The sequence below is a fragment of the Python bivittatus genome, unplaced genomic scaffold, assembly GCF_059951505.1.
Source record: "Python bivittatus isolate LINGU-HERP-01145 unplaced genomic scaffold, Pbiv_v1 ctg000020_np1212, whole genome shotgun sequence".
NCBI lineage: Eukaryota > Metazoa > Chordata > Lepidosauria > Squamata > Pythonidae > Python > Python bivittatus.
In genome coordinates, this window is record NW_028277030.1 from 82,758,706 (window position 1) to 82,785,466 (window position 26,761).

The following is a 26,761-nucleotide window of genomic DNA, read 5'->3' on the forward strand; positions in this document are numbered from 1 at the left end:
GCACATATGAACAATAAATGAAACTGCCTTTAAGCAACTACCTATACATTTCCTTTATCACTGAGTAATTAAACGAGATGCCAAACATTGCAAGATACGGTGTCAAATGGCTTACAGACCAGTGAGGAGTGTTTCCATGACAGGAAGGAACAGTAAAGAATATACACAGAAACCAAGCACTGCACATAGGTGGAGTACTTCAGGCATGGTGAAGACAGATTCCAGGACTATGAATTATAGGGTCAGAGATACAAGACTTATACAGTAATATTGGGACAAATTATTGGGACATTGACACAATTCTAACATCTTTGGCTCTATACACCACCACAATGGATTTGGAATGAAACAAACACAATGTGCGTTAACTGCAGACTGTCAGCTTTAATTTGAGGGTATGTACATCCAACTCAGGTGAACGGTGTAGGAATTACAACAGTTTGCATGTGTGCCTCCTACTTGTTAAGGGACCAAAAGTAATGGGACAATTGGCTTCTCAGCTGTTCCATGGCCAGATGTGTGATATCCCCTCAGTACCCCAATTACAATGTGCAGATAAAAGGCCCAGAGTTCATTTCAAGTGTTCTATTTGCATTTGGAATCTGTTGCTGTCAACTCTCAAGATGAGATCCAAAGAGCTGTCACTATCAGTGAAGCAAGCCATCATTAGGCTGAAGAAACAAAACAAACCCATCAGAGAGATAGCAAGAACATTAGGCGTGGCCAAAACAACTGTTTGGAACATTCTCAAAAAGAAGGAATGCACCGGTGAGCTCAGCAACACCAAAAGACCCGGGAGACAACGGAAAACAACTGTGGTGGATGACCGAAGAATTCGTTCCCTGGTGAAGAAAACACCCTTCACAAAAGTTGGCTAGATCAAGAACACTCTCCAGGAGGTAGGTGTATGTGTGTCAAAGTCAACAATCAAAAGAAGACTTCACCAGAGTGAATACAGAGGGTTCACCACAAGATGTAAACCATTGGTGAGCCTCAAAAACAGGAAGGCCAGATTAGAGTTTGCCAAACGACATCTAAAAAAGCCTTCACAGTTCTGGAACAACATCCTATGGACAGATGAGATCAAGATCAACTTGTACCAGAGTGATGGGAAGAGAAGAGTATGGAGAAGGAAAGGAACTGCTCATGATCCTAAGCATACCACCTCATCAGTGAAGCATGGTGGTGGTAGTGTCATGGCGTGGGCATGTATAGCTGCCAATGGAACTGGTTCTCTTGTATTTATTGATGATGTGACTGCTGACAAAAGCAGCAGGATGAATTCTGCAGTGTTTCGGGCAATATTATCTGCTCACATTCAGCCAAATGCTGCAGAACTCATTGGACGGCGCTTCACAGTACAGATGGACAATGACCCAAAGCATACTGCAAAAGCAACAAAGGAGTTTTTGAAGGGACAGAAGTGGAATGTTATGCAATGGCCAAGTCAATCACCTGATCTGAATCCCATTGAGCATGCATTTCACTTGCTGAAGACAAAACTGAAGGGAAAATGCCCCAAGAACAAGCAGGAACTGAAGACAGTTGCAGTAGAGGCCTGGCAGAGCATCACCAGGGATGAAACCCGGTGTCTGGTGATGTCTATGTGTTCCAGACTTCAGGCTGTGATTGACTGCAACGAATTTGCAACCAAGTATTAAAAAGGGAAAGTTTGATGTATGATTATTATTCTGTCCCATTACTTTTGGCCCCTTAACAAGTGGGAGGCACATATGCAAACTGTTGTAATTCCTACACCGTTCACCTGAGTTGGATGTACATACCCTCAAATTAAAGCTGACAGTCTGTAGTTAACGCACATTGTGTTTGTTTCATTCCAAATCCATTGTGGTGGTGTACAGAGCCAAAGATGTTAGAATTGTGTCGATGTCCCAATATTTCTGGACCTGACTCTATATAACATAATAGACAAGAAAACAGTACAATGAATACAACTTTTTTATCCTGAAATATAAAGCATAATTTCTTTTTTGTAGTTGGTACTTCCTCAGAGTCAATCTGTTGGTCAACCAAATAGAAGCTAGTTTCAAACATTTATCATTCTATCATTGGTACACCAGAACAAAAGCCAAGTAATGTAGTCTATTCATTATTTAGTATTCTGTGAACCTAGTTTGTATAACAAGATTTTATCAGAAATAGAAATTAAATCTCTGGTTTCTGAAAATAGGCATGGAGAACAAATGAAACCCATAACCAGTATTTATCACATAGCACAGATAAATTACCAACTCAGATAAAGGAGTTCTTCAAACCACAGTTGTAGAAAACCCCTCTCTGTTCTTGGAGATACCTCCAGCCTTCTCACACTACTGTCTGCAGTAAAGTTTTTTTTTAAGTTTTTTTTGAACTCGTTGCATTCTGGCCCATGTCTTTGCTTTTGGGCTGGAGGCTGACACCTTATCACATTCTCCACATCCCAGCCCTTGCAGTACAAACTCTAGTAGTGAGTAATGCAAAGGATCAGTATGCTAGATTTGCTCTCCAATGAGGTGGATTTGTGATCTCAGTGGTTTGTGGTACGGCAGGACTCAAGATCTGAGACAGAAGAACTAGACATTAGAAATCTCATCAGGATTTTAAAAATAAGAGCAGATTCAGGGAAATTTGATTTTTATTGGGGCCAACCTATGTATGGGGAAGATTTAATGCATGTTTCTATTTTTAATTATTTATGGATTTTAGCCATTGTTGGAGGGATTGGTGCTTTTTCCTTTTTTGTTATTGTGAGCTGCCCAGAGTCACCCATTGGGGGAGATGGGCAGCATACAAGTTTAATAATAATAATAATAATAATAATAATAATAATAATAATAAAAAATAAATAAATAAGAGCAGGTGGCAGCCATGGCTAAGAGGGCCTTTGTGCACCTTTGGGTTGTGTGCCAGTTGCACCAGTTCCTGGACTGGGAGGCTCTGCTCACTGTCACTCATGCCCTTGTAACTGCCCGATTACTGTAATACATTCTACACAGGGCTGCCCTTGAAGAGCGTCCAGAAGCTTCAACTGGTGCAGAATGCAACCGCACAGGTGATAAATGGTGTTGGGTATTTGATACATGTAACACCACTGCTTCATGAGCTGCATTGGTTGCCAGTGTGTTTCTGGGTGCAGTTCAAGGGCTGGTTGTCACCTTTAAAGCCCTTCATGGCTTGGGACTGGGTTACCCGAGGTACTGTCTTCTGCTGGTTGTTTCTACCTGTCCATTCCGGTCCAGCAGGATGGCATGCTGCGGGTCCCATCAGCCAAGAAATGTTGGCTGGCAGAGACTAGGAGGCGTGCCTCTCCTGCTGTAGCGCCTGCCCTCTGGAATATTCTCCCTCCAGAGATTAGGATGGCTCTGACCCTGTTGGCCTTTCATAAGACCCTGAAGACCTGGTTATGTGCCCCGGCCTGTTCAGGGCCCTGTTTCTTGGTTATGTTAACATCTATGGATTATAATTTTTCTCGGCTGCTATATATATCTACTTTTTTTGTATTGTGTTAGTAATTGGTTTTAATTGATTTTATGATTGTTCGCCGCCCAGAGTCACTTGTTTGAGATGGGTGGCCATATAAATTAAACAGATAAAATAAAATAAGTAAATAAATAAATAAACCCAAATCCTGCTCCACTGTTTGTAACTCCAATTATGGAGGGGGGTGGGGGTAGGAGCGTAATGGGAAGGGAATTTTTGTCAGATATATAATCCAGAAGGAAAGAGTTGAACTTGTCCTCAGAGTATGGTCCCGTTTACATTCTTCATATCCACTGTTGTGGGAGGCAGGGGAACAGCATGTTCCTAACACACAATTAGGCTAACACTGTAACCTTACACACATTTAAGGTTCAAGGTAGCCACACATGGGCAAAAAAGTGGCCCTAATAAAAGAAAAACTGTTCAGGGTATAAAATGGTATTTTGTTCTAGACTACATGTCTACAGTACATAGAATCAGCCATAGCAATAGCTCCTACTGACAATCTGTGCATTAATGGATACATTTCTTAACATTCTTTATATTTGTCTTGTCAGTTGGGTGCCTTCAAACAATTAGCTGGGGGTAAGAGGAATTGTAGTCCAACACATGGAATGGGTACTGTATTAGGTGCTCTAGATTTTTATGCTGCCTATCTCCATCTTCTACAGCTCACCTTGCAGATTTAGGGATTGGCAAAGTTTGGTGTTCAGATGAGCTACTTTGCTGGGATAGGTTCTCACCAAATATGCTGCCATCTGAATGACTTTGGTAATACATGTCATGAATTTAGGCTATAATTCACTGGATTTATATGGTCTCATTAACTCATCTAATGGCAAAAGACAGTGGCTGTATTAATCCTTATTTCTCTGTATTGATTCATTCATGTTTAATGGATAAAAACAATTTAGCTTTTTTTTATTTCCTTCAGATTATCATTATCATCTTCATCTTCATGAGATAATTTCTTTCCATAACTTGGCAGTATTGTAATCTATGGAATGAAAGGTAGAATAATCCATCCAAATAAGAAATAGTTCTGTCAAAGCTGAAACATTACTGTAATAACCACAGAATTGCATGTAATTATGTAGCTACCTATGGCTGGCAATAATGATCATAGCAGATTTTCAAAATTATTCACTATTCACTGTATCATCATCATTTCTTCTGTTCAAAGATCATAGAATTTTCTCTTTAAATGGTTTCAGCTGTTTGCAACCTAACTTTTTTCTTCCCATTGCTTTCATATTTATAATTCAGAATTTTAATGAAATGGCTGTCCTACTTCCTTAGGTAAAATATCATATTTATTAAAATACCAACATGTATATTGATTTAACAGCTGGATAATCTGTTTCTCCTAAAGAATAAAGGATTTTGCTCTGGAAATGCCCTAAATATCTCTTTCTTTTCATAATAGACTTTGGTAGAATTTGAATTCCAGCTACTACAAGGAATTTTTAAAAAAAAGGACTCTGGAGAAAAGCAATAGTTTATCTGATTTGGGGAATACAGAACCTCTAAGATTTCAGTTATTAATTTTTCTGTGTTAATTAATTAGGCTTACTGTATTTCAATAAAGAACAAAAGGTAATGTATGAAACCATCCGTGGATATGAGTGGAACAAAGGTGGTTGGAAAGGATAGAAAGGAATGCCCTGATAGAGTAAATGTTGATGTAAACTAGATTACCTAAATTTGTTTTTCTTATCTGAGGTTTATTTAGTATGCCTTACTCCTTTTCTGTGTTCTGCATAACACTGTTTACCTGAACGGAAACAGCATGATTGATAAGTCTGTATGTGCCATATTTCAACTTTCAAAAAGAAAGGTAAAGGGGGTTGTTTATGCTTATTATTTTTGCTTCTCTCCTCCCATGAAACTATGAATGTCTCTTTAATACTTACAAAATATTATTTCTTAGGAAATCAGAAGTCTCTGCCATTTATGATCTAACTTTGGTTACACAATCAAAAGTACCTGCCACTTACAAACTGTTGCTGGGTTATGACCTGCTGCACATGCTTAAATACACAAAGGTATTACACTGATAGCGCAAATGGTTTATTGACTGAATGAAAGTCAATGCTACATTTCCCCAGTTATCTCATGGATCGTGCCTTAATCTCAGTTGTGAGATGAGGAGGAAGAGGACTGTGCAATGATTAATAGTTCTGAGTGACATTCAGTGTTTATGAAGTTCTCAAAAGTATTTGGTGATTAATTGGTACCCCCTTAACTATCAGATATTTGACAAGATTTGCTATAATACCAATTCAGTGACCTACTCAAGCTAGTCCACTTGAAGCAAAAGAAGTTCTCCAAGGATCACACTGACTTTTTTAGTTAGTTGAAGCCTGTGGTGTACAGACAATATTCTTCAGCACTGAATTAGTCACAAGTCCTTCTATGCCTTTTGTGCTAGTAGTTGCTTAACTTTCAGGGATGAGGTTTTGAGTCTTACATTCAGGAAGAATAGCGTGAACTCAAGTTTTTCACCATTTCCAAAGAGTTGTTTTCCATTCAAATTTCTTCAATGTATGATTGATGCCCATTTATGAATGAATGAACCTCACTAAATGCATGTGGAAAAAAATGAATGGATTGCAATAAAGATGTGCAATCCATTCATTTAAAACCATTGTGATCTTAACAATGTTGTGAGGTACTGCAGGGTTCGTTATTCTCTCTGCTCTTGTTTAACATCTACATGAAACCACTGAGTAAGATCATCCACCACCATGGGATGAGGTATCCTCAGTATGCCGATGATACCCAATTATACATCTCCATCCTGGGTAATTTGAGTGATGCTGTGACCACCCTTTTGCAGTGCCTGGAGGCTGTAGGTGTTTGGATGGGAAGCAACAGGCTTCAGCTGAACCTTGGTAAGACGGAATGGCTGTGGATTGGAGGCTCCTCTGTATTTGGAGATTTACTATCTTTGGTTCTTGATGGGGTTGCACTGCCCCAGACAGACCCAGTGCAAAATCTGGGGGTCCTCTTGGACTCACAGCTCCTGCTCAAGGAGCAGGTGGCAGTCGTGGTCAGGAGGGACTTTGCTCAACTTGGTGTTGTGTGCCAGTTATGCCCCTTCTTGGATCAGGAGTCCCTCCAGTCTGTCACTCATGCCCTGGTCATCTCTCATTTAGACTACTGCAATGCGCTGTACATGGGACTACCCTTGAAGAGTATCCGGAAGCTACAGCTGGTTCAAAATGCAGCCATGTGGGCAATTTTAGGTGTCCCAAGGATGGCACATGTAACACCTTTGCTGCAGGAGCTGCATTGGGTTCCAGTTTGTTTCCTGGTCCAATTCAAGGTGTTGGTTATCGCCTTTAAAGCCCTACATGGCATAGGTCCAGGTTTACCTAAGGACTGTCTCACCCCCATTACATCAACCCATCCCACCCGTCCCGGCAGAGAAAGCATGTTGCAGATCCCATTGTTGAGAGAATGTTGACTGGTGGGTTCTAGGAGGAGAGTCTTCTCTGCCGTTGCCCCCACCCTATGGAATACTCTCCCCCCAGAGGTGAGGCAGGCCCCTACCCTCCCAGTTTTTCAGAGGGAATTGAAGACTTGGCTCTGCCAACTTGCATGGGGCGAGGAAAGATACAACTGACCCTTAGGATGGTTGGCGCCTTGACGATGCTCCCTGAGTTTATTAACACCTAATTAACATCAGCTTCTTGGAAGTATCATATAGGAAGTTTCTTTTCTAGCATATTTTAATTAATTAATATTTATCTATTTTAATTAATGTTTATTCTGTTTTTACTGTAAACTGCCCAGAATCACTCTGTAGTGAGATGGGCGGTAACATATTTGAAAAATAAATAAATAAATAAATAAATAAAATGTTACATGCAGAAGTGCACTTTGCTTCAAAAACAGCATCCTTTGATTTATTGCCTGCTTTCATTAAACTATTTGTCCATTTCCCTGATGAATTCATTCTCAAACTACTTTCTTATGCTTTTTCTATGTCTACATGAAATTGTAAATCAATAGGATCTTTTTTTGTCATGGACATGTACATACCAGATCTTCATACCAAGCACCTAGCTTCTCATTTTTCTCAACCATTGTGGACACATGGGTACTCAGTCTTTAGCTTGACAATGAATTTACAATTAATTTGGCATTATTGGACGTGATGGTGATAAAATATGTTCCAAATTCTGACGATTATGCCAAAATGTTATTTGCTCCTAATTGTAAACCTCAAATTATACCCCAATAATGAGACAGAGCTAAATGTGGCTGAAGCATGTGTCAAAATCAAAAGGGTCTCGTCCACTTAGACTAGAAATAGTGAGAAATCAAACAAATCTCTGCCTCTAAACTAGGATTTCTCAAATACTCTCTTGCATACACATAAACCCTGGACAGTGCCTTTTGTTGCTTCAAAACTAACAACATCTCTTTTATGAACCTGTTGGCCACTCCGTTTCTCTTTTCACTCACCAGTCAGAAGTTGACTTTCCCAAAGGTTACAGCTGGGAGTCACTGAACCTGTTCTTCCTGAGTGCCATGTGTCCTGATGTCACTGTTCAAATCCTGAACATTTGGGGATGTATTTTCTTTCTGTCCAGAAAAAGAGTGACTGCTAAATAAGGATATGGCTGGGAAAAACTAGTCATGTGGTAACATTATATAGTTTTCCTAGAATTCTAGAGAACATGTATGGTTAAACAGGTAATTCTAACGTTCCTTTTTTTTTTTTTTTGTAACAATTTAAATGCAATGTTTTATTTCATGCAAATTGTTATTTCTTGAAGCTCTAGATTGAAAACTTCCTTGAGTTCTAGAAATAACTTTGATTTAAATTTGAAGATGACCTCTGAAAACTAAATGAATATTTTTTCTGCTGAATGGGCTGGTGCTTTCTTCTTGTATAATTTATGGGAGAAATTAGTGTGAATGGTTAGCTTTTATGGAGCTCTGCCTCTTGTAGCAAGCCTGCAGAAACAATTTCCCCCCAAGCCTCCATCTGTTCTTCAAACCAGGGCATATGCCATCTCATCGAGCTTGAAAGTCAACTGATTTATAACTCCTGAAAAGTGCATAGATTGAAAAGAAAGGTCGTATGCTGCTCTGTGACAATGATTTGTTAGGCACTTGGATAAAGACAATTCATATTACTATGGACCTAAGGGGAAACACACAGTGTTATAAGCTTAAAGACATGGTAGATTGGCAGCCAGAAGGAAAACAAATGCCCCTCCTTATTCAGCTGAAACAGCTACCTTTTCTCCAAAAACAGAGCATGCATAGCAGGTAAGCAGTTGCACTGGGGAGACATCTTGTTATCACAGCGTGCTTCAGATCTGATAGCCTTTTCTCCCCCAGGTACAAAGGTTGCCATCCAGAAATGCCTGAGTTTGCTTCATTTCTGTCTTTAAATTGCACACAGAAGCATCAGCCTGAGAAGAACTGGCTGCTTCTCTCTAGGAGAAGTTTCTCTTCAGTGCCACTATGGAGCTTCCCCTCCTCCCCCCTTGAGGTGAATCCAAAGCCTTGTGCCAGTTAGAAGTGTAATGAAGGATTCAGTCTTGGTCTTATTTGCAATAATTCTTCTCTCCACAACCCCCCCTTAAAAAAAATACTAAACTAAAAGGTTACAGAGAAAGCAGTTTAGCAGGTAACAAACCAAAACAAATTGACAGTGTGACTATCAGGAAAATCAATGTGTCTTTTGATGTTTTCATTTGTGCTGTTGCAATACTGTGTTTCTTCTGATGGCACACTATTATCATGAAAATAAATCCCTTGATCCTTTTAATCCTGTTTAGGGTTATATCTTTCAGGGAGAGAGAAAGAGAAGGAGGGGGGAGGGGAGAGAGATATAATCTTTTAGCTTGTTCCCAAAGCAAATAAATTAATATTCATGCATATCAAAACTGTTAAGCAGAAGTGACTCATCAAAAAATCTTGAATACAGAGAATATTCAGGCTCTGTTTGGACAACATGCTGTGTCATGGAGATAACTCCAGAGCTAACTGACCCAGCCAGTTAAACCACAGATACATGGTCAAAGTATTATTCCTTCAAGAAATCTGGAAGATCAGTCCAGCTTTTCTGCTAGTGTGTGGGTGTGGTCTTGTCATATATTGTGTGTTGGCTTACAGGGGACTGTGGGCTATGCTGGAAAGTTGTGTTGTCTGTGAGCACTCCCACATCCAGTAAAGAAGACTCTGTTCCACCTGCTGCTTGTGTTAATCATAAACAGTCCTCATGAAAATCGGACTTTTCAAGATATTCAGTTTCTGTGTTCAGTTTGATTTTCACCCTTCCATGTCCACAGAAATAGGTAAGGTGTGAAGAACATCTCCAAGCCTATCCTGTGTGAGACTCAATTGTGCCCCTGCAGGAAGTAAAAGAGAAGTAACAGACTCCCAGACTCCTTTGCCATGACCAGATACATTATATCAGTTGTAACACCAATACACTAAATTCCAAGTTACAATAAAACAATTAGTATCTGCAGACAAACTTCTGTGCTACTGGTACTATTACTAAGCAACACAAAGTAATTATTCCTTAGTAAAGATGTAAAAAATTGTGCATCTTGTGGTGAATGAACTGCTGTGCTTTGCTCTCAGTGGATCCTTGGCTGGATAAATTCAATACTGGAGTAATATACCAGTGGAAAACCATCTTATACCAGTTTTCTCTAAGTATAATATTCAGTGTGAAGTTAATGTTTTTCTTCCATTGAAATTCCCACCGTGGCATATTAATTATTGTATGTAAATTCTGCATCCATTCAATCATACAGTTTTTAATTTGTTTGGTTTATAAATTTATAAATAAGGCTCAGTAAATGCTCCAAATTTTGTGGTTTTGGTTTTTCAAATTCAGCCAAGTCTGTAAGTGTTCCCCTTTGTTTTTGTAGTGTTTTTAAAGCTATAGTGCTTATTTGAAAATTTTAGAACCCATCAGGTAGTTCTGATCATTCTGAAAAGAAAGTTTTAAAATAATTTATCTTTGTCTTACCAATCAAATCCTGTAGTCTATATGAGTTGTTGTCTCTCCACTGAGTTAATTTCTTTATGCTTTCCTCTTCATGGAAATAAATATTGAAGAATGAAGCAAGAGGTGATACGTGTGAACTGACTTTCTTTCCTATATTTGTTCTTAACCTTTAGGATGCTGCTTATTATTGCATAATCTCTTATAAGCTGTTTATTTCTGTTTATATGAATCCAGAGATATTTGTGCAGCCCATATGGGAAGTCTGCTCCCTTAGTGAAGGTAACCCAACCAAAGGGTGATATAATCTAGCCTGTAATCCTTGTTAAACAACTAGCTTAATTAATGCAATTTAAAGTTTGGGGCCAGACCACCTTGTTCTTTTGAATCCTGAATTATCTTAAATTTAATCCTTAGTGTGTTATTAGACCATATAAAATTTGTTGAGATACAGTCATTTAGTATCTTGTCATTTTTTTATTGGAATCATTTGGAAGAAAAAAATTAAACCTTGGTAGTTCATTTAATGGCTATAATTTTTCCTAACCAAGACAGTTTTAATCACTCTCCCTGTGGAAGGTCTGCCGTTATATTTTTCCAAATCTCTGAATACTGATTTTTTAAAATAGGTCTTTATTGGCTATTGTCAAATGAATTCCCAAGCATTTGACCTTCTAGCAGTGATAATAAACCCCTTATTTGGAACAAATATTGCTTTTCTTCCTCAGTCAAATTCCATGTCAGTGTTTGAATTTTGTCCTTATTGTTCTGATATCCTGATACCATAACCATACTGCTGAATATGTTCCCTTATGGATTCTAAAAACTACTTGGCTAAGTACAACATCATCAGCATACAATTTCAGATTATGTTGTTGAGTTATTAATTTAATTCCTAAAATTTTGTTTTCTTGCTATAGTTCCTTGCCAGTGGCTCTAATGCCAATAAAAATAAAGAAAGAGAGAGGGGAGAGCCACAGTTCATCTTCTTCAGAATCTTAAGACCATTCCAAATTATCAGGACCTTTCTCTTGTTGTTCTGATTTATATTATCTATAACTGATGAGAGTAAGGGAGACAACCTTGACAGAAGCATGAAAGAACTGTGATATAAGCAAAGAGAGCTGAAACATACTTTAAGTCCTGAGAAGCAAGATAGTTTTTGGAGAGGACACAGGTAGTTTCCTCCCTCATTCACTGGGGTATAAGAAGGAGGAAAGATGAGGCACAATCAGACTTGCAAGATTGTTATTATTGTATAGCCTATCTCAATAAAGCATAGTCTAGTCTTCCTGTGGAGTTGATTTTCTGATCTAGTCTACCCAGTGGGGCTGACAGTAACATTCAAGATATTGAATATTGATATTATCTCTCATGTATTTCATTTAGACAAATGCAGTCTGGACAGGATGTATTAGTTCAGTAAAACACTGTTCTTTTTGTAAGTAATGCCATAAAAATGCAGTCTACATTTACTAAAGAAATAGTAGTATCTCATAAAGATATGAGTCTGGATGCATCAGGTAATTTCCTTCCTTGTAGATCAGAGAGATGAAAGCTTGGTGATGAGATGAAAGCTTCTTGATGTTGTTGAATCTCATTCCTTATCTGTGTAGTGGTTTAACCAACATTTCTTGAAAAATCTTGTAGTATATTGATGCCACATCAGGGTTAGGGTTAGGGTTACCCTAACCCTAGAACTTTTGTCAGAGTATTTTTGTTCATTTGTTTTGCTTCTTTAATTTAATCTTTTATTATGAGTTTATTAAGAACTTCCTTTTGTTGAATTTTGTAAGTAGTACAGTATATTCAAATACTCTCCAATCTTATCTGGTTCAGATGTCTGTTTACTATATAATCTTCAATTGTATTTAACCAAGTGTTCAATTATGTCCTTTATTGTAGACACATCTCTAGTTGCATTCCAGACAGAAGTAATAGTTCTTTTGCTTTGTTCCTTTCATAGTTAATAGGCCAGCCAATTGTCTGGCTTGTTGAATTTTTCAAAATATGTGGGGAGGGGGGTTGTACCTTCAGGTCAATCTTGATTCCTGGCAACTGCCTGGATAGGCCCATGCAGTTTTCTTGGCAGCATTTTTGGAAGGGTTCACCATTAACTTCTTCCTAAAACTGAGAGAGTGTGACTGGCTCAAAGTCACCCAGCTGGCTTTGTATCCTAGGAGAAGCACTCACAGTCTTCTAGTTTCTAGCCTGGTGCCTTAAACCACTACACTAAACTGGTTCTCATAGGTCTTATTTACTTCCATTAAGTATAATTGATTATAAATCGCTTTAACCTTTTGTACTAAGTCCAAAATTGGGTTATACTTGTGTCTTATTTCTAATTGGCAAGTTCATTCACTAATATGCCCTTCTGCGTTTGCATTGTTTTCTTTTTATTGGCTGCCAGAGAGATAAACAATCCTGTCATAAATGCTTTGCTAAAGTCCCATATTGTAGAGAAAGAAACATCAGAAGTTAAATTCATTTGGAAGAAGCTCTTTAATTCCTGTTGGCATTTCAATTTGATATCTCTTGTATTAGTTAATGTTTGTTAAATCTTTAGTCTGGAGGTTCCCCTGTTTAATCTTAGAATGGGTTATGATCTACATATGTTGATGTCAGCCTTACAAGTAGACCAGACCAAGCAACAGATGCAATGTAGGCCTAAAACTACTTTTATTAGAATGGCTGTAGTAACAGAATCTTGCAAGTCTGAATGTGCTTCCTCTCCTCACTCTTTTACCTTCCTGAGAATTAAGGGAGGTGCCTGTCTGAGACATTTTCATAAACTTCTCTCTTCAAATGGTCTTAAGCCACATTTCTCTGTTTGTTGCCTTGGTAATGGATCTTCCTTCTCTCCCTCAAGGTCATCCTCTGTACTCTATATCAGGAGCTGCAACTTTCATGTCTATGAGATTAGTTAACAATAATAGAAATAATTCACATGTCTATTCCCAAGTAAATTTTAGATCTGAAGAATAGTAAACATATTCTTTCTCTGCATGATATTTGTACCTCCATAGATCAAAAAGAGATTATAGTGACATAGGGTCTAAGTCATTTAAGGAGAGTTCACCAGAGTTCCTTTTAGGTAAAGCAGATTTGTCCATGTTGGGGGGGGGCGGGGGGGAGTCATGTCTCCAAAAACTAGAATATTTCCCTTGGCAATTTCAAGAAGTGATTTAAAAAAATCTTGGGTAGAACTTTATTTTACTGAATAAACTGAAGCAATTGTTATTTTCCCCAAATTCAGTCTGAAAACATAATATTATAAATCTCCTTCATCTTGGATCTGTTTTTCCAAATTCTATAGTAAAGCAACAGTTCAGGTGTTTTGGTCAAATCATTTGAAAATAATGATTCAATTCTTAATCCTGGATATAGTCTTTCTTTTCTTCTTCCTGATATTCTTTTTCATTCTCTTCCCTCCATCAGTGTAGAATATTTCCTTTGTAATTTTTTATCCTTAATCCTAGATGTCCATATGAAATAATTAAGTTCGTCAGACTCTCTGCAGTGTTTTTCCATATACTGGACAAGACTAAATACAATGATAAATATCACTTTTCCCACTAGGTTTCCTAGCTTCGGTTCTTGACTATGGCATCTGTAGCTGTTTAATTTACAATTTATTTGAGTAACTTTTAACATTTATAATGTCCAGTTGTTTTTGTACATTCCTAACTCTTTTCAGTAGATATTGCTATTTTTGTTGCTTGGCCAATATCTATAGCTTTTTCCATAATTAAACGAAACTCTCTCAGTAATCTTGCTCATATGTTTTCCAAACTAATTCTACAAAAAAGGCAGTGCTTGATAAGAGAGTCTCTTATCATCCTGATTCACATGTCTGTGCTAATAATTTTAATGCAATCATGCAAATATCTATATTTTCTCTTTCCTTTGTATACTAGTGAAAAATGTATGCCTCTCTTAAGAAACTTAACATTTGTGGTGCACAATAAGCATTCACTTTTGTTTATCTGATTCATCATTGAACTGGACAATGTTAAATATATCTGTGACTTCTCAGTCTATTGAAATTTCTCTGTTGTCTTATCAGTTCCATTAGCCACACAATTCAAATCAAATGTTGCTTCCACCTTTTCCTGTGTTCTATAACATAACCTTCCGACACCAACTTCTTTGGAGGCTTTAATTGATTTCATTACTCAAAAATAACCTAGTCACAACACCTGGTACCTACCAGTACCTTTTCAGTGGAACTGAGAGCAAGGGGAAAAAAATGAAAATGAAGGATATTAAAGTTCATATGTATCTTGTCTGATTCTTAGATATGCAGCGCTCCACAAAGTAACATGGGCTCCTAAAGTAGATGCTGCCAGATATTGAGAATATAATTTTACCTATGTCAATCTATCTAAGGAAAATATACATTGATACATACATATTTTATGATTTGGGAGAGAAATTGGTATTATCTGTTCATAAATATCTGTCAGATATGAGAAATGAACAATCCAGTAAATAAAAGATTGGGAAGAGTATCAAGAGGGAACTCAAGCTGAAGACATTTCAGCTAACTCAGTCATTCTTTCCCAGATATGGTTCGGATAGATTTGGCAAGCAAATACTTTACAAGTCTTGATATAGAAATGTGTTCTTTATTTGTGTGTATGCTATGGTATGCTGTAGTGTGAATCTTTTGGTACTATTTTTGCCTGTTTTAATCTGTAATCGAATTTTGTTTCAATGAAACATGAGCCTTTTTTTTTTTGCCTCAGAGAATGATTTAAAGATAAATAGTGTGTGTTTAAGAACTCAAAAGATTAACCTCAAAGACATTTTTACACTCTACTTGAAAGCATTCCATGTCTCTGAATGTTAAGTTAATGGCTTAACTAAAACAGTGACATTTTTTTAATATAAAACAGCCAATCATATAACCATTTGAATTGAGAATTCCTATTCCCAGTGTTTAGGCACATATATACAGTGCTAAGCCTCAAGTAGACATGTGAAGGTTCAGGAAAAAAACAAAACACAGAAAAATTCAGGAAAAAAGTTTTCTTTGGTTTATCTCCCCAAGCCTTTTCTTTGTTTTTGTTTTTCCCCAAAATAAGAAAAATGGAACAATTTTGGAAATATTTTTTTTTAAATAAAAAGATCCTTTCCAAATAATAAATATGATAAGACATGATCCTCATATATTGAATCATGTGAAATCTGGTAGGAGATGGATGGATGGATGGATGGATGGATGGATGGATGGACGGACGGACAGACAGACAGACAGACAGATCTCCACCTTTATCCAAAATGTTTTCTATTATCTTGAAATAGGAAGATTTATGGTATATAAGAGCACTGCAGTCCCTGTACACAGAGGACAAGCAGTGTAGTATAACTCCCTCACCCAAAAGCAAGATACATTTCTGTCCCTCCCTCCAGGGGCATTGCCATTTTCACCAAAAAAAGCACATATTTATTTGTAGGCTTGTTTACTGATTTTTTTAAAATCAGGAAATCAATGGATTCTTTCTTGACTAGGCCTCAAAGGTCAGAAGAACCACAAAGAAGGGTAAAAAAAAAGTTGTACAGTAAATTAGATTAGTAAAATTAACTATTGTGTGACTAAGTTATATTTTTTACATTTAATAAATGTACCAAACCAGTTAGGAATAAACCACAGTATAATGATTGCACTGTTCTTCAAATAGTAAAGTCAACTTGGTTCAGTAAAAGGTGGAAGGAAACAGCTTTTTCTCCAAGAAGTTCAGAATTTCAAGACATTTTACATGTTTAGCCATCACCCATGATGTACAAACCACAATGTTTTGTCAACCATTATTTGTAAATCACATTAAGATTTATGTGTGTTATTTGTGAACTCAACCGTTTTGCATTCAATATCTCTTTTCAATGTATTTTTGAAGGAAACTGTCTTCACTGGTATTAACATCTTTTGTGAGTTTCTGCCTCTGCACCAGATGAGATAGACCTTGAAAGCTCTTCATAATCTGTTCAGGATATTATTGTTCCGCTAATTTAACAGCTTCACTGATCATTCCTGAATTTAGCTCTGTTAGCTAGCATTATTTTATTTATTTATATATTTATCAAATTTATATGGCCGCCCCTCTCACAAAAAGTGACTCTGGGAGGCTTACAACACAATTAAAAAACAATATATAAAAACATTCATTATTAAAAATATAAAAAGCACAAGAAACAAGACAGTATAAATGTTAATCACAGTAAGGGAGCCATCTCAAGATCTCACTTACCCCCTGGGACCCCCAGGCCCAATGGCATAACCAGGTCTGGAGGGACTTGTAGAATGTCAACAGAGACTGAGCTAACCTCACTTCTAGGGGGAGAAGATTCCATAAGGCAGGCACCGCGGCAGAGAAGGCCTACCTTCTGGGACCCACCAAGTGTAGTTCCCTAACAGACAGGACCCACAGCATGCCTTCTCTGCCAAATCTTATGGAACAGGCAGATATAACCTGGTTCCATGCCATGAAGGGTTTTAAAGGTTAAAACCAGTACCTTGAACTGGATCCAGAAGCGAACTGGCAACCAATGCAGCTTGTAGAGCAAAGATGTAACATGTGCTGTTCTAGAACTGCCTGTGGCACTGCATTCTGCACCAGCTGAAGCTTCCAGATACTTTTCAATGGCAGCCCCATGTAGAGTGCATTACAGAAGTCCAATTGGGAAGTGACTAGGGCATGAGTGACTGTGAGTGGAGCTGCCTGATCTAGGAATGGGTGCAACTGGTGCACAACACGAAGTTGTGCAAAGGCCCTCCTAGCTACGACTGCCAGCTGCTCTTTAAGGAGGAGTTGTGAGTCCAGGAGGACCCCCAGTTTGCACACTGGGTCTGTCTGGGGCAGTGCCACTCTATCTAGCACCAAAGAAGGCATAGTCTTAGAACCGGAAGGCCCCAAAACCCAAAGCCACTCAGTCTTGCCAGGGTTCAGCTGAAGCCTGTTTTTCCCCATCCAGACCCTCACAGACTCCAGGCACTGGGTAAGTTGTTCACAGCATCAATTAATTTGCCAAGGGCAGAGATGTATAATTGGGTATCATCAGCATACTGATGATACCTTGCCTCATGGTGATGGATGAGCTCACCCAACTGAGAATGAATCTGAGTGACTTTGTCTGACAGATGCTAAATAAATTCCTCTGCACAACCCTCCAAGAGGTTCCCCATGCCCACCCCTACCCAGGAGGGCTCGTGTCACCCAAAACAGGGCTGCAGACGCAATAAGGGCATAGAAGTAGTGATGCTTCACCGCTCTTACTGCCACTAGGCCTTAATAGCAGCTCTTACCTATGTTCAGTTGAGTTTGTCCCTTGTTGAGCGCCAGTGACACTCTACACATCCCTTCTCTTGTTTCATCTCCCTCAATTCCATAAACCACAGGAAGTGCAGGGATCCCATGGAGGGAGAGATCACATGGACATAATCTGATCCAAAGCCTCAGCCATCCCCTTATTCCAAGTGGCAACCAGGGCTTCAGATGGACCGTGCAATAGACCAGCAGGAATAACCCCCAGCTCCCCCTGAAATCCATCTGGGTCCATTAGTTGCCGGGGGTGGACCAGTCTAATGGGTCCAGCCTCTCTGCAGTGGATAGTGGCACTAGAGAATCCCATGGTAACCAGGGAATGATCTGACCATGATAAGGGGACATGAAAAGCTCCTCCAATTTCAGATCACATAGCCACTGCTCCAACAGGAAAACTGGATTTGGTGTATCAGCACTGTCTCTGTCGGGCTCTAGATTACCTGGGTTAGGCCCATGGCCATCATGGTGGGCAGAAATTCCCAAGCTGCCTCAGACCCCACTCCTAAAGAAGGCAGATTGAAGTCCCCCAAGACCATAAGTCTGTGGAACTCCACTGCCAGACCAAAAATGGAGTCAAGGAGCTCAGGCAGAGAGGTTGCTGTGCAGTAGGGAGGCTGGTACACCAGCAACAATCCCAACTGATCCCTAGAGCCCAACTTAATGAACAGGGTCTCACATCCAGTGACCTGTGGTGCAGTGCCCCTGAAGCCCATAAGAGATTCCTGGATGACAATTGCCACACCTCCACCCCTGCCCTGGGATCTCAGCTGATGCCATGCTGAAACCCAGCTGGACATATCTCCAAAAGAGCTACCCCCACTTCCAGACCCAGCCAGGTCTCAGTAATACATGCCAAGTTGGCCCTTTCATCAATGATTAAACCACTAATGAGGGAGGCCTTATTACAGAACAACCTGGCATTTAGAAGCAGCAATCGAAAGCCAGGGCCTCTGAAGGTCTGCTGACAGGGTACTAGGGCTGAGACCAAGGAGCTGGAACGTGAAACTGGTATAAGACAATGGTCCTGCGTTCCCCAACAATGGCCTGCTCCCCAGCTCCCACCATATCTCCCCATGCCTATCACCACCATAATTCCTTGGCCCATTGCGGCAATGGCAGCTCCTACCAATATCCAGGTCCCTCAATTCCCAAGACTGGGAACCTCCCACTTTTTTTCACCAGCCATCCCTGGGTGAAGAAGCTGGGCACCCTGGGGCACTTTAGCTTTACCAGCTCTCAGCACCATCAGGGTACCAAGTAGCCACCACCCCACCCCACTTCACTACAACACACACACACACACACAAACTAGCATTGTCAGAGACCCTTCCCCTGCTGCTCCCACCAACAGGTAGAGGGCACCCTTCCCATTCACTCTCTGTCAATTCCTCCTCTGGCTCTCACCCAGAGGAAGGAGTCAATCCTTAGTCCAAAGTGGGAAACCCACAGTTTAGCACTCAGGCATTTAACCATTAGATGAAAGCTGCAGTGTTTCTTCCTTCTCCAGGCTACAGGAGGGAAGGCAAAAAGGCCTCTGTGGGGAAGGGGGGGTTCACAGTAGTCTGCCACTCTACTGCAACCCCCACTGCCTGACCACAACCTACAGCTCCAAAGCCCCAGCATCCAACAACAAAAGCAGATGGTACAAGAAGGGACCATCTCCACAGCGCTGCTGAGTTCAAGAATGCGGTCAGTATGGCAGCTGCAGCAAAAGGACAAAAACAGCCCATCTTCTGGTGTGGCCTGTCGTCTGGCTTGCTCCTCAGCCCATTCCTCCAAGAAGCAGTCCAAGCAGTCCTCCATAGCAGCCTGAACAGGTTCTCCAAGCAGCAGGTCCCTCAAGAACAGCCAAATTGGTTTGAAAAAGCCATTGCCAAAGTCAAGAAACCCACCAAGTCCACAGATGCGGCAGACATGGTCAGTGTAGTAGGCGTGATCAGCACCACAAGACAGCAAGCGCTGCTGTCCTCTAGCACAGTCCTCTAGCCCAAATCAAATTGGGCCGAGCAATCCAAAAGTCGAGCTACCATTTGGGTGCGTACCACCCCAGAAACATCCCTCCAACACACACAGTACACACAGCATATGATTATGAGGACAGTGGCTCTGTAGCTCCCACTGTCTCTGCCATCTTAACCAGAAGTTAATTAGATACATAATTAATCTACCATTTTAAAAATTGAGTATTTTATTCCTATTCTTTGCTTTTTGTTTATAAGGTTTTTTTTTTCTAATATTAGTGCTATCAGTGATAGGTTTTACTAAAAACACAAGTGGAAGAAACCTTAAATGTAGATTAAACATCTAATTTCAACTAAGTTTCTCTTCCTTTTCAATCCACCATGGTACAATCCATACTTCTAGAACAGAGCTTCCCAAACTCTGTAAGGTATACCTCTCTTGGGGAGGTGCAGACAGAGTCCAAGGGGTGTGTGAAGAACCTTTTAATTACATTGTTGCAATAAATCCACTTTCCCCAAAGTTTCATTGTATTGTTTTCATTGTTCATTTGTGTTAGTTTTTTTTATTTTTTATTTTTAGGGGAAGTATGTACATTAAGATTACATTAAAGGAAGGTTTTGTGGCAAAACATTTGTTTCCTGATCCTCAGAAATGGGTTTTGAGAGGGCACATGTAGTTTCAGTGAAGAAGTGGGAGCATGATTGTGTGAACATATTTGGTCTCATTGTTTTAATTCAAGCAAATATCTGTAAGATTGATCCCATATTTAGATTTCTCAACACCTCAGTTAATAAAAACAATTAGTAAGACTAGTTTTCTGTTTACAAAATCCACTTTTAAATTTTCCTCAGTTAAGTTGGTTTCATAATAACTTTTACTTTTAAGCAGCTCTAGGGAGATAAAAGAGATTTATGATGAGGTATTTAGATGCTGGCCCTCTTTCAATTTAGTTGCATATCTGCCTGAGCTTGGAGATAGGTTTGAAGACATGCTGGAATGAATAGTAACAGATTATAATGACATGTGAGACTGACATCATCCAGGAAAAGTGAAACCTACAAAAAATGTTGCATTATTCCTGTGGAGGGAGCCAGTCAGCCATTTCTCCTTACCTAATATTCTGTCCTTTCCCCAAATTAGTCTAACTGATCATGGCCTATTGATCATGGCCAGGCTATTTTGTTATCACCTCTTAAAGAGGGTGGGGGGGGGGATAATATACCCCTCTTAGGTGATGTTGGAATTTGGTGAAACATGTTCATTTCTAGAGTATACGGTGATGATGGAATTTGGGGAATGTATTCATTTCTAGAATATAAGATATTACATTATAATAAGATTATACTACATAGTAAATATTACAACTACCCAGTTCAGAGTGAGGTATCATCAATACGCAAAGGATACCCAGTTATGTATCTCCATCCAGGCTCCAATGGGAGATGCAACAGGAGTTCTGATTTGACGCCCAGAGGTAGTCAGGATAGACAGAATAGGCTCAGACTCAACCCAAGTAGATTCAGAAGCTTACTAATGCCAGGACCGTTTGAACTTTGAGGTTTAATGGGGTTGTACTTCCTCAGAGAGAGCAGCTTGCACTCTGGAGGTCCTTCTGGATTCATAGCCCCTTTTGGAAAAGCTAGTGGAAGTTATGGCCAGGAGTGTCTTTGCCCAGTTCTGGCTATTGAACTAGCTGTGTCCTTAACTAGAATAGGATACACTCAGGACTGTTATTCATGCCCTTGTCATCTCTCATTTGTATCTATGTAATTTGTTTTATATCCATTAACTGCCCCATAGGATGCAGCACCTTATCTACATCCTGGGCAGTCACAATACTGCCATATTACACCATTGCTGTGAGAGCTGCAGTGGTGCAACTGAAGGTGGTGGTCATTATGTTCTCAGAGATTTGGGGCCTGGGTGTCTAAAAGACTACCTTTCCCAGATACACTGTACCTATCAGGCAGCCAGACAGTGCCTGCTCTCCCCTCTATCAGGAAGTGTTGCAGGAGGCGGTATGATGGTTGGGGTTCTTTAGGGGGGCTCCCGCCCTCTGGAATAGCTTTTCCCAAGGTGAGAAGCTCCCAGCTCTTATGGCCTTCTCAAACCTTGTAAAATATTGGCTGTTTCTAGACAGCCTTTGTGAAGTCCTTGGGGTTTTCCAAGGTTGGTTGTTTTCTTGCAGACATTTCATTACCTGGCTAGGTAACATCTTCAGGGCTAGAAGGGAGTGGGGTTTGCTTTCTGTTTATATACAGTAGCTTGCTCTGTATATTCTCTTCTATTGGCAGCCTTTGTGAACTGATTAGTGTAGAACAATTAGCTCCAAGATTATTATTTATTTTCTGTATTAGAAATATTTTTATTTGCCCTGGTTTTCATTTATTATTATCCCGGCTCACATTCTCTCGGATTGAGGTAGTGGATAAATTGCATAAATAAATCAATAAATATTGCAATATAGACTACAATGTTGTACATTCCCCTCCAAGTGTTTAAGTTGTACATTGAAACACCTTTGAACGTTTGCTTGAGAAAAACTAGGCATACCCATCTTTTTATATGTTAACATGCTCCTTAAGTAATAATCCATCTGGAATCTTGGGGGTGGGGGGGTGAGGGGTTCCCTTCTGATTTGACTTTACAGCAATTTTAAGACATAATCACCAAAATGGCTTTTGAGTAATGAAATAAATTATATGCTAGAGGACATTTTAAATGCTTGAAAATTGGTATCATAGTTATAACCTAAGGCTAATAAATTAACAAGTTCTATTTTAATTAAGTACATATTCAAATTAAGTGCTGTAATTAAAGACTCATGAGCCAACCCTCTTTCAGTATGTAATTTTTAAAATCATTATTTACACAGCATACCTTACTTAAGTATTTTGAAAGGGAGTATGGATAAAAATGTAAAATGGCAGAAGGTACGATTGGAGATTAGAGTATACATTCCTCTAGATTTATTTCTGATACCTGCTAAATCAAAGATGCCAATAGCTTATGTCCACTATGATGATTCTTTTTTTTCTTTTTTTCTTTTTTTTTTTCTGGTTAACAGCATAGAAGAACCTATTTAGGTGGTGGAGAATATAGAACCACCAACAGGCAGTTGGCTTTTCTTGAGTGATTTTCTATCAATTATAACACAGTTATCTGTTTATTTATAATCAGTTTTGTTGTTATATCACTAAAAGCCTATATATCTGAGATGCAGACAATAGGAGAAATGTAAATATGCTGGATTTCATATACCTTGGCATCAAATTAAAAACAGATTCCCCTCCCCCCCCCAAAAAAACTCTACCCACTACATCAGTCTACTAGGTAGATTTCATGTTGCAAGGAATTTGCAATCATTAAAAGGTTGGCATATAAAGATAAATCACATGTTAAAAGAATAACCAATCCATTCGATAACTTGGATGTAAAAACTGAGCAAGTTCAATCAAAATGCATCTAAAACTGGTTTGTTCTAAGATGGTAGCTATCTGTTCAATTGCCATTTATTAATCATTTATGAAAATTATTCAACATAGAACAAATCTTTCTCATTCCTGTACAAATCTCTAAAATCCTGGTTGTATCCCCCACTTACGCTTCTTCTTAAGTAATTTCATTACTTTTCTTTTTAATTCCATTCCCTCTGCAGGAAGCTTCTTGTTTAACCCTTTTCACTTATTTCTAAAACAATTTTATATCCATCAAAATTAACCTGCATTTTCTCTGCTTCTTTTAATCTTAACTGTTTTTTGCTCTTTTTGACTTTATTTTTTGCAACTATATTTTTCTCTCCATAAACCTTATACAATACCTTTATCTCTTTTTTTCCAGAAATCATTCTCTTCTGTGCAACTTTTTGCCACCACAGCCAGTTTCATTTCATTATTGCACCAAGAATCTTTTTCCATACATCCCATTAGCACTTTTACGGTACTCAGCAACATACTGTTTTCAGTCTGTTTTTTAATATTTCTAAGTCTCTCCCTCATTCAGAACCTCTCATGGCACTTGAATCCTTCATTAATTCTCTCAATTTTTCATAATAAAATCAATCATGCTTTTAAAATTTACATTCCTTACTTTGCCATACACATATACAAATAGAATTCTTCTTAAGTTGAAGCAAACAGATCTTCTAAGCATAAACTCCCCAGTCACTCTTCTCATGGGTCTCAAAAAGGCTCATTTTTTCTGTATTCTCTCATCTTGTTCCTATCCATCTATTCACATCATCTAGCACAGTATTTTTCCCCCCTTGGATTGCATTATTTCAGAATGTTGCACAATTTTTCATCCAGCTCATTTTTCTGGTCTTTCATTATCACTGTACACCAAAGTATAATATTAAATGTCACCAACTTAATAGTTCCTACTTTCATACATATCCAGAACATTCTAGATGATACCAATTTATACTTTCCAAAATACATTTTAGCCCTTTCATTCATAATTAAACCTGCACCATTTCCCAGTCTTCACTGTACCTGTGTTGCATGCAGGTTCCCTGTATAACTGTACCCTGCTAACACTAAGGACAGTACTGATCAGTTCTGGCACATTTTGGCCAGACTATGCAGGCTATGATCTTTAATCTTTTGCCCAAATCCCACCAATTATTAGTTATAGTTAGCATACTGACACATACTTAAGGTATTTTTGCTGCCTAGTTGTGATGCATTAATTATGAGAAGAATGGTAGCGGTCATTCTCAAAATACATTAAGCAAAAAAAGAAAAAAAACACTCCAAAAGTTCAAAAATTGAATTGTGCCATCATCATACTTTCATTCAAGGAAAAGAACAAAAGTCACTTTCAGAACTTTAGATCAATAAGTCATTTACCAGTTATATATAAGATTTTCACAAAAATACTAACCCGCACACTTCAAGCAATTCAGATACAATTCACTAAGGGAAAAACAGGCTTAGAAGCAATTACAGAATTCTGATCCATTTATAAGATGCCCATTCATTACTCCCAGATTCAGTAGAAATATATTATGATTATAGCACTATTATATTTACAGTTCTTCTATTACGATGCAGTGAATACAGTGTATGATATTTATGGGGAAAAGGAAATTGAAAGAATCTACTTTAGTATTATTTATGACATAAACCAGACTACAACATAAAAACACAAAGAAAATACCATTAAATGAGAATTATTTGAAAAGTATAGTATACCTCAAATATTCTAAATTAACAATGCTGAAAGGAGGCAAATTACTCCATTTTCATGAAACTAAACCCTTCCCCTATTAATCAGTTTAGTCTCTGAGAATACTGCAGTTTATGGATGTATATTTCTATAACCTGCAAGTTGTATATGAGTGTAAAATGTTTTATTAGTTAGTTATTAGTAAATACAAGGACATGTAGGATTGATGTTACCACTCTGAAGAACACAGAATGATTCCACAGTTGAAAGTCAATTTATATAGCCAAACTAGTGGCAAAGTAAACACATACGAGAATTGTTGACATTTATAACACCTCACATTGCCCTAAATATTTAAAATCAAAATTTAAAATTAATTTTTAAAATTCAAATCAACCAATTTAATGGTACTTTTAAGTGGTTGGATTTCTAAAAATGTAAATTGTAAAGTGTATTATGTATTGAGGAATTAAATAATGTGGAATTACATTAAAGTTTTAACTTGACTAAAGCAGAACCACTTTAGTTGGCTTGCTTATAAATATCAGCAGTTGTGCCTGGAAAAAAAAAATTCACAAAATTAACTCTTTGGGCTAATGTTGGCAATAGAAGAAAAGGTCATTGAAGCACATACCAAAACTAAAGATAGAGTTTAATTTAAATGTATGTGAACTGGGACTAGCAAATCTGATTTCCTTGCAACCTCCTGATTCGTTAACCCTCCAAATCCTGGAAAGGCCTCCCTGAGCTTTCGGTATCTCTGATGAATTGTGTGGACCAGTGGCAGGAAAGGAAAATCAGTAATGAAAGGAGAATATGTAAAAAAAAATGGTATAGGCCATACTCACAAGCATGAACTCCAAGCAACCTTCATTCTGTTTTCATATAGCCATCCTAACTCCTTCAACTCTGACATCAGAGTCTATCCCATTCAACAAAATCTCTCTATCCTTAGGGAAAGCTTTGAAATTTAATAGTTTAATTAATACTGTTCAGTCATACTCTTTCTGTACATTTTACTTTTGCCAATTAGTTTAGCAAAATATAACAACAACAATAATGAAATGCTTATTGGTGGGGGAAGAGAGTTCAACTTCTGCATGCTCTGCTACAATGCAGTCTTTTATCTGAATTCAGCTCAAACAACTTCAGTTTGTTTAAAAAACAATACTAAACCACTTGACAGTTATGGAGCATCAAAATTTCAGACACTCCAATACAGCACACAAAGATTTGAAAAGTTGCTTAGATATTTAAATTTAAACATGTAAATAATTTAAACATGTAAACAAATCATGTTCAAGACCAATGCATGTAATATCACTCTAAGGAGCATGGTGCTGAAATGATAGAGCATGAACCATTTGCTAGGAAACAGGTTCAATGGTGTGTAAAATACTGAAGCTCTCCATAGGATGAAAATCAGGGCCATCTGCTGGAAGGTGGTAAGGGGAGGGTTAATGATGTACACAACCATGTACATGAAGCCCTTTTTACATGCATCCAACAAGAAAATTGTTGGAGACTTTCACAGCCAAAGGTGCATGCATAAGGATAAATCTACTCCCTTTGGCCTCATCTCACTTCCTCAAATAGCTGTAAGTGAATATGCAGAATTCGGCCATAGGGAAGAGAAAAGAGTTGGATGTATCTCGTGCATGTATATCAGAAGTCATCAGAGGAGGAGCTATTTGAACCTCAGGCCATTCTCTTCCTGTTTAAGCAGCTCCACCTATGCTGGTATAAATCAAGCTTTTAAATATGACCACAAAAATAAAAATACATAGCTGAACAGCTGTGTTGAATTACAGGCAGATTCAATCAACTTGTGTTCAAAATTCTT

General features: G+C 38.4%; 1 protein-coding gene and 1 long non-coding RNA gene across 5 annotated transcripts in view; one reads left to right on the forward strand and one right to left on the reverse strand.

Annotated features, from left to right (window-relative positions):
- The window catches only part of PACRG (parkin coregulated), a 267,294-nt gene that overhangs the window by 60,446 nt on the left and 180,087 nt on the right, over positions 1-26,761 (forward strand). The gene's annotated exons all lie outside the window — the stretch shown is intronic.
- The window catches only part of LOC148217113 (uncharacterized), a 71,108-nt gene continuing 46,185 nt past the window's right edge, over positions 1,839-26,761 (reverse strand). The window contains exons 6-7 of one of the 2 annotated variants that reach the window (XR_015796517.1): positions 7,954-8,073; positions 1,839-4,477 (exon numbers count right to left, since the gene is read on the reverse strand). This is a non-coding gene — a long non-coding RNA (uncharacterized LOC148217113). Of the gene's footprint in view, positions 8,074-26,761 lie in introns of both variants that reach the window. The other variant, XR_015796518.1, reaches the window with a different exon arrangement.